The following is a 9234-nucleotide window of genomic DNA, read 5'->3' as shown; positions in this document are numbered from 1 at the left end:
TTGTCTTGTCCCTACTTTCTTTCTCTTGTCTTTGAGGTTTTCCAGCATATTTTGTCACAGGAATGATTCTTTCGCCAGATATGATTCATTCCCATATGTCCAGTACATTATGTGCTTGTATGGCCAGCTGTGAGCTGAATAAGGAGCAGACAGGCAGGGTGCTAGCCCTGACTCCTCAATTCATCAGCAATACTTCATTTTCTAAAATAGATTGTCCTATGTTTTTCTGTGAATGTAGCACAAAGGACTCAAACCTATTTTTTTTTAAGACCATGGTGTTTTAAAAAATGTAAATAAATTGACCTTGTAATTTTACCCTGTAACCTGTTTCTCTGGGAGGATGACGTCCCCAGTGGCAGGAGGTTTGGCTTCTAGCTCAACGGCAGCCTGGCCTGAGCGCTGAGGGGATGTGACCAACTGAGCCTGGCAGAAACCTAGGCCCCGGCAATCTGCTACTCCCCTGGATACTGCTGGGCAAGGCTGTGGAGCAAAGGCTTATATGTCACAGAATCAGGGGAATATCACAGCAAAGAATGAAAACAGATAAACAAAGCAGTACATTAATGTTAAATTGACCCTAACTGGGAAAAGTCTGTGCTTTTTCAGGCTGTATCCTAGGTTAATTTAACATATTTGGATGTTTTTGAAAAACACATCATATGAATATTTTTAAATCTTTTTTCAACTCCAAAAAATTGCAATGGAAACCACATTAAAGTTTCTAAAACTATATTTGTAAGATGCCAAGTTGTGTTAAATGTCCTAAATCTGGTTGATGCTCTGATTTTTGTTTTGAGAGAGAAGTCTGGCCATTTTATATACACTCAAGTAGACCTGGAGATGTTTTGGAGCTGGGAACCATGATGAGACTAAGACTAAGACAATTTTTTTTTTTGCGGGGATTGGTCATTTCTACATTAGTTCCAGTGTCTCAAGCTCTCTCTCTCCACAAACACACGCACAGTCCCAGGGATTTGGGACTGGGTGGCATTGGTGTTATGATTACAGTGAGCAGCCTGTGACTGGAAAGTTGCCAGATTACCCTCCAGCTCTTGTGTCTTCTAAACCTCTGTCAGAGCTCTTGAAGCAATGTTTACTCAAGTTTTGGTTCAAGACACATACAGCTCTGGAAAAAATTAAGAGACCACTGTAATTTTTTCTGAAATCAGCATCTCTACATGTATGACAGCCATTCCATTCCACTGTCTGTTGAATTCCAACACAAGCACACCTCATTCTACTTAATGAGGTACTGATTAGGTGATCACCTGTACCCAAACCTTTTTAATGAGGAAAAGTATTAAAAAAAACACTGCCGTGGTCATCACTATCCTCTTGCAATAGCACCAGCTGGATAGCAAAAACAGTGCTAGTAGTACCTCAAAAGTAACTGGAATCAAATAATAACTATTGACCATGCCAAAAGAGTTGAAAAGAAAAGTTTCGAGTGAGGAAAAGAGGGGTTCAATTCTGGCTTTACTGGCAGAGGGATTTATTATTTTTCAGTATTTATATGTTTACAGCGATTAGATTGACTGCTTCACTTGCAGAAATTATGCCCGACAATCAGTAGTATCCCTCAGCTTGGGATTACATTTGAAAATAGAAGTTTTTATATGTGAACGCTATTTATTTATTTAAGATTTATTAGCTTTTTATACACACTGGTTCTGGCACTTACACCAGTACCTCCTTCCTCCATCCTGTCTAAATAACTGCAGCCCTTATCTCCGGGGACTTTGGATTTAAGTGGAGAAAGTCAGGACAAAGACACAATAAAAGAATACTTTGACCCGTACACTGAGGTTGGGGGATTTAGACCTTAACAGAACATCCATTTCTTAACATCCTGACAGCATTCAAAATATGAAATGATTTAAAAAAATATCTCCATGGTCTCTGGCAGCGACAGGGCTGTAAAAACTTCATCCAATCAATTTTACTGGCCCAACAATTTTGTATGGACAGACTACCTGTCAATCAATCTGCCCTTACCTTACCACCCTCCCCACCCTGTGCTGACTCCGCCCATCACTCATATTGCGCGTGACCGGGGTCTACACTTGAGCTGTGACGGACTGTTTACAACAAGAATGGCAGATAAACTACAGCCACACTTCTCATCACCAGCGGTACCTACAGCAGCTTACACTGCTGAACAAAGAAAGAAAAGAAAGACTGAACTCGAGAAGGCTACCAAAAAAAAATTTGGACAGCGCAAGAAGTAAAATGAGAGTCAACTTCGGAGTGGCTTTTCAGTGATGGCGACAACTGAAGCAGTCGAAGACCTGAAGATGGACTCCGTGTTACCTGTGTCTCTGTTGGACAGGTAATGAGCTTGTTTGTTTTGTTGGGGAAATGTATTATTACTCTGCATTATGTAGCTAACGTTAGCTCCTTATGTTGCTGTCGTATGTATTCACCCAACACTAACGTTAGCAGTTTGTAGCTGACGTTAGCTAGCTAGCCAGCCAGCTAAAATAGCAGACTACTGCCGTATGAGACATATTTACATGTAACGTCACCGTTTACACGCAGGCCAACGTTTACAGGTACTGTGGATCTAATCGATATAGCAGTGTTCATACATGCACTGCTACCCTGGGCTGTTTGGATGAGCTGTATGTGAGAGGAAGACTAATTCTTGTGTGCTACACATGTGAAAGGCTAAGTCCACTGTTCAGAGGTCCTGGGAAGATTACATATATCTGTGAATATGGTTTGCATTGTATTTGTGAGCAGATGTCGTTAGATGGTACTTGATGATGTACATGTGATGTTCATTCATAAAGACTTTGAACTAGACGTTTTACAAATGTGCTGATGTTTCCTATTTCTGTGTCCTATAGTTATGAGAGGGACGCATCAACTTCCAGCCTTGAAGCGTCAGTTCACAGCAGAACCATGCCCTGATGTTTCTCTCTGACAGGTGAGGGTAACTTGATGCTGATAGCAACATGGATCAAACCACTGTTATTCATGTAATATGTGTCTTTGATAGATACGTTATATATATGCATGTGTCCTTTCACATCATGTTGGTTTGCTTCATGTGCATGAATGTGCTCCTTAGCAGGGATACAATACAAAAAGAAATGGCATCATTTCATTAGCTGCACCAGGAAAATGCTTCAAGTACTGGTCCTAGCAGTCACATGTTAGCCTACTGCTTGAGGCTATTGCATATTAGTAAGATATTTTTAAAAGAAAATAGACTTTGCATTTCAATTCGTGATCTGACTGTCAGCTGACCACAGTAGAATGAGGTAAACACAGAAAGTACCTGACAATTGCTATAATCACTTGCCACCCATCACATAAGCTCCCCATGACCCACCTAACTCCAGACTTCATTTTTTTTTACATAGCAACAGTCCTGTGTTGTCATTAACATAATAACATTTTATGCCCAATAAACACATTCAGATGTAACTTTATGTCCTGTAAACACATTTAGTTCTCCATCCTTATCCAGTTTTCTGTAATTATCATAATTTTTGCAGAGATGATGGAACTCCTTTCTCTTAGGCCAGGTACTCCTAGGTGTACAAAAAAAGTCCTGCAAGTAGAGCTTGTACACATTACTAGAAAAAATAATGAGAATGTGAAACTATGTAAATTACTATGGTAAATATGAAATGACTGTAAACGGCACAATTCTGATGTAACAGAGGCTATTTCTGGTTGTCTTCAGGAATATTTGTCACTGCATAAAATGCAACTCAAGTTGTGGTGTTGAAAATAATTGTGTTGAAAATTGTGTTGAAAATTGAAAATAATTTCAAGGTCCTTGAAAAGCTGTATTTACTGTCAGATAAGTAATTGTGCTATTCTTTCTACAGGACATTCACTGCCAAAACAGTAGGGATTGAGACAGCACCGACAACAACAGCATAACCAGTCAAGCAACCTCTGGACGTCCTTCCTGTATATAGTTGTTTATGCTAATTGTACTGTTTATTGTCTAAACAATAAAGGTATACTACTTTGTAGTGTTATTTATTTATATACATGCGTTCCAAGAAATGAAATAAACAAGAGTCTTGCCTAATTTATTTGTTATTTTTAGTGCATCACATAAAGTGTAAGAACTGTAATGGGCTGGTTGTTTATGCTGGAAGTGTAAAGAAAAAGCATTTCTCATTTTCAAGACATGATGTCTTGTGTGTCCAAGTTACATGCCCGGTCAATATACTGTACAAACACAAATAGTTGTAGGTGGTGTTTATCAGGAAAAAAACCACCAGTAATGTTCTACTTTAGATGCTGACCTGCTCATGTGCAAGATCTTCTACTCGACTTACTCCATGGCCTCTGCCTCCACTTCCTCAGACATGGCTGGTTGCCCTCCCGTCATCCTCCAGTCAACTATGCTCTCATTGTGGAAGCTCTAACATGCAAAACATCATATCATCATGAGTTCAATACAATATTCACGTTCATCTGTGAATCACTGAGGGAAACAAAAAAATAAAACATGTAGTAGGCCCACCACTAATCTTAGTGTTTAGCTTTGCCATTTCTAATGTTACCATAGCCAGCTGCTGCTAGCTAACCAACAATGAGTTACAACATCAAAACACTTCCAAAACAATGTCTGAATGCTAAAAAAAAAAGCTAGCATGACAGCTTTCAGTGCTAGCAATGGCTATGTTGGTTGTTTACGTTTAATAAGATAATATTAGGTGTTTACTTACAGGTAAATGAGACATGAGGTAGCTACTTGTTACTCTTCTTCCCACCGCTCATGAGGATTTGGCAGTTGGCAATTGTCAGACAGTGCACATTCGAAGTTTGGGAGGAGTGGCTTTGGAGAGAGGCCTGAGTGCAGGGAGCGGAGTTTACTGGCTGGATACTTTCAAATCTAGCCTGGGCTTGACGGTTTTTCCAACTTACCGACCCCAGCTTTAAATCAGGTCTTAGAGGTCAGATTTCTGTCAGATTTCTGCAATTGCAGCCAAACAGTCATGTGGTTCACCATCTGCTTCTGTAGGCAATAAAGTTGCAGGATTTAATACAGTACATCAAGTTATGGTAATGTTAGGAAGTGTGAGCAATACATTATGGTAATGCATCATTGTAGCTGGAGTCAGGTGACTCGTTCTCTGCTCCAGAAGGATCGATGACACTGCATGTGGAACCAATAAGATTTAGTTTCTGATATTCCACCAACCCTGTTGATGCTAACACCACTACTGATGCTGCATCCACAGTGCAGCAGTCCTGCTACTTCAGTGTCCAACTTTGATGAGAAACAAACTACAGGTCTAAGTTTTCCCCCATGTTTCTGCAACAACACTGATAACATAAACCCGTCCTTTTCACACACAATCTGTGTAAAAGGTTGCTGTGGGTCTGGCAAGCCCAAAGTCGTAGTCCATGGTCATGTGTCATGTCCTGCAGAGGCTATGCTATTTGAGCAAAATCAGGAATCCACTTCCTACAGCAGCCTGTCATGCCCAGCAAAGCCATCATCTTTTTCTTGGTGATTGGTTTAGGAATTTTCAAGATGGCTTTGATTCTATCATCTGATAGCTTTTTCCCTTCATGAGAAATTATGTGGCATAGGAAGGTTACTTCCTGTCTTACCCACTGTAATTTTGAGAGGCTGGCTTTGTGGCCTTGTGCTGCTAAATATTGTTGCAGTGCCACTGTGTCAGCCTGGCCGGCCTGTTCACTTTCTAAACACAGAGTGATCCGGATGTGCTGGTATACTGAAAAATGCATTTGCTAGATCTTACAACAAAGAAGCACTTGCTTTCATTAGGTACCTGTGACATAATTGTGTGAGGATCTGGAACCACTGGCGTCATTCACTGCTTTTAAATCTTGGACAAATCGCCAAGTTGTAGGCTGATTTTCCTGTGAAGCCTTTTTAACTGGGAAGATAGGAGTATTACATGGTGAGTCTGGACATGGCACAATAACCACTTGCTTCACAAGTGATTCAAATACCGGAGTTATTCCTTCAATAGCTTCTGGACTCAATGGATATTGAGCTTTACAAGGTCTATAATCAGACTTAGGTGTGACAACCAATGGTGCTGCTGTTTTCACCAAGCCTACATCATATTTGTGTTTTGCCCACAATTCATTAGGAACATCAGCCAATTGTGGATCATCAGGTGTCATTTGTGTTGCAATCACAAATGGCCATTGATCATACTATGATACCAAATTCAGACATCAAACCACAAAGCCAAGGTGCCCTTGAGCAAGGCACTGACCCCTAACACTGCTTGTTGGGCGCCGTGCATGTGGCAGCCCCTTCACTCATCTCCTCTATACACTGTGTGTGTAATGTGAGTGATAAAGAGAATTTCCCTATTGTGGGACTAGAAGGGATATTAAAAAAAGTTTACACAAAACTCTCAAATCTCTTTTCCTGCAACCAACATTCTAATCATAGGCAATTGCAATTGGAGAATTATACATTGAGTCATTTCTAAATTATGCTTTTCTGTTGTTCTTTGAGAATCATACATGTATATGTGTCTCATCCTTGTGTGTGTGTGTGTCTCTGTGTTTCTGCTCACCCTTTTCAATGCCCAGTTCTGTCTCTCCTTCCAGTCAGCACTTGTGCCAGCACTTCAGTCAGACGTCCTGTATTGAGTGTAATACAGTGTTTCTAAACAAGTTTCTTTTTTTTGTACATAGGGGCTGCCAGCAGTTGGGTCAACTGGTGGTGTCAAACCACTTTGAATTCTGAAGATTTTTGACAGTCTCAGACGATAATCTGTAACACTCTCTGCAGGTTTTTGTACACAGTCTTACTATGCCCCAGTCCATTCGTTTTGCATAGCAATCACGCAGTCTTTGGATCAAGTCTGTTACTGCCACTCTATATTCTGAGCCCTCAGCCAGATCATATGGCATATCTTCTTCAATCCAGTCTCCCTGGACAGCACCCCATTTCAATTGAATCTTTGTGACCATAAATCTCTTGATTTCTGCTGTAGCAGGACAATGTTGCTGGACCAGTTCCAACAGCTGAGCTCCAAACTCAACACCCTCTGTTTCTGAGGGGTTACTCTTTCCTTCCATGACATCTCTCAAGTCAGCTGCTGTCCATGGTCGATACACATGCATAGTCCCTGCAGCTCTGGGATTTTGCTACTTCGACCATAGCAGGACAGATGTTTCCATATTGTCTCTCTTCGGTCCCCCGTGGAGACAAGTTGCTTGTTTCAGGCTGAATGGGTGCTGGACATTGACTGCCAGTGGGGCTTCTTTTAATTTTTATTTCAGCAGGTACTAATTGTGTTTTCAATTGCACATGTCCAGTCTCCATACTCATCACACATAATCTTCACACAGCATTCATATTCAATTTGAAACCCCTTAAGTTTACTTTGATTCTCTTCCATATTGAGCAATTTTGAATGACAGAATTATCAAAAGTCCAGAAATTTCAACAATTCCCCACACAATTTGTTTTCTTTTCATCAGTCCAGCTGATATAGAAGTACTTCAACCAGTCCAACTGGTTTTCTTCAGCTAGTCCAACTACTTTACTTTAACCCGATTAATGTGTCCAACATCATTAATAAGCTCGTCAGCCCCTCAGCGGGTTATCCTCTAGGCCTTATCCTATTAAATATTGTGTCCTCACTTTTTAAATTCTTTATCCCTCAGGATGCCGTGTTGAGTAATTTGTGATACACATCTGAATCAGGCGCCGCTTCTCATCCCCACCGGTCGATTAACGATCCTCTCTTGGGGAGCAGTTTTTGGGTCCGGGACCCAGTCAGCACGTATATCTCAGGAACTCCTCGAGTCAGACATCCCGGATGAGCCCCCAAAATTGCTGTGGCAACTGAAAATCAGTCGCTTATCTAGTGCACACTAGAGTTGGTCAAACACCAAGTTCGACACAAGATTTCTTTTCTAGAAGTTCTTTATTGCTTGCAAGCAAGAGCCACACACCAGCAGCGCATAGATGTTGACTGAGGAAAGGCAGTCTTTCCACTTCTTTTATAATAATAAAAAAACAATACATTCAATTGTAACAGTCACAAGATTACAGATGATCTTTCTCAAAACACTATTCCAATCTCCACGTCCATCTCATGATACACATAAACTTATTATATACTTCAATCATGTTGTGTGTCATACGTCAACCTAAGGTCAAAACACTTATACATAGAAAAGGCTTCACAGACCCCCTTCAGGATGAACTCCTTACCTGAGTTCCTTTATGTTGTATTTTCACGGCACATTATACCATATACAATACATGAATACATCCATTCATACTTTGCAACCACATAACTATCACAAGACAGAACTCATGTTGGAAGCACACAAACAATAAGATTTCACTTTACATAAATAATAATGTATCTATATTGTAAGTAAATGTATCTATATTGTAAGTTTCATAAGTAAGAAGAATATATCAAAATAAGAAGGGACATTTGAGAATTTCTCTCACAGGACCATATGTAAGCCGGTACAGAGGAGTGTTTCTATTAACATGCCAGAAATGCAGGCCTAAATAGGTATGCAAAGATGATATTTCTGTGTCTGTATAGATTATATGATGTGATGATCTGCACAGAATTGTTTTTATATGTAAAAAATGCATATGTTGGTTGCTTGAATTCAGTTAACTGTGGTACGTCTGAGAGGGGCCTCTAGTATATAGAGCAGTAGAGAGCACCATGAGAGTGCTGCATGGACCTGGAAGGGCAGCAGGTGGCGGAGCACTACAGTCAGGGGCTTGGTGTTGGTTGTTTTTCTTGTGTTCGTCCCAGATAAGTTTCCTTATGATTATTTAAGTAGTATTTAAAGAGTATTTATTCAATTTTTTTCATTGTCACTTCCACATTTATCCATTAATGGCTGTAGAAACACCCTTACACATCTGTTTGTATATCAATACTTGTGCCCACTCCATCATTCATTAGACCTGAACACTGAACAGAAAATAAGTAGCTCAATGCAGTTTAACCATATGTGATTCATCAGCAATTCAACAGTAGCAGAACAGCTTTCATTATGCTGGTCAGTTACACTATATTATAATCCTATAAATAGCCACAACCACTGTGCCATCTCAATAGTCATTATTAGACATCAGAAGGATGATCAATGATTAATCTATATAGCTGAAACAGAAATGTCTGAAACAGCTGAAACTACATAACTAAGTTATGTCTATCACCTGATACACAATTCACTTCATCAGTTCACCCGCAGCTATCTGTTAAGGTTTGTATGGAGTCTAGA

Source organism: Pagrus major, chromosome 3, assembly GCF_040436345.1.
Source record: "Pagrus major chromosome 3, Pma_NU_1.0".
NCBI classification, from domain to species: domain Eukaryota; kingdom Metazoa; phylum Chordata; class Actinopteri; order Spariformes; family Sparidae; genus Pagrus; species Pagrus major.
Note: the sequence above shows the minus strand (reverse complement) of the source record.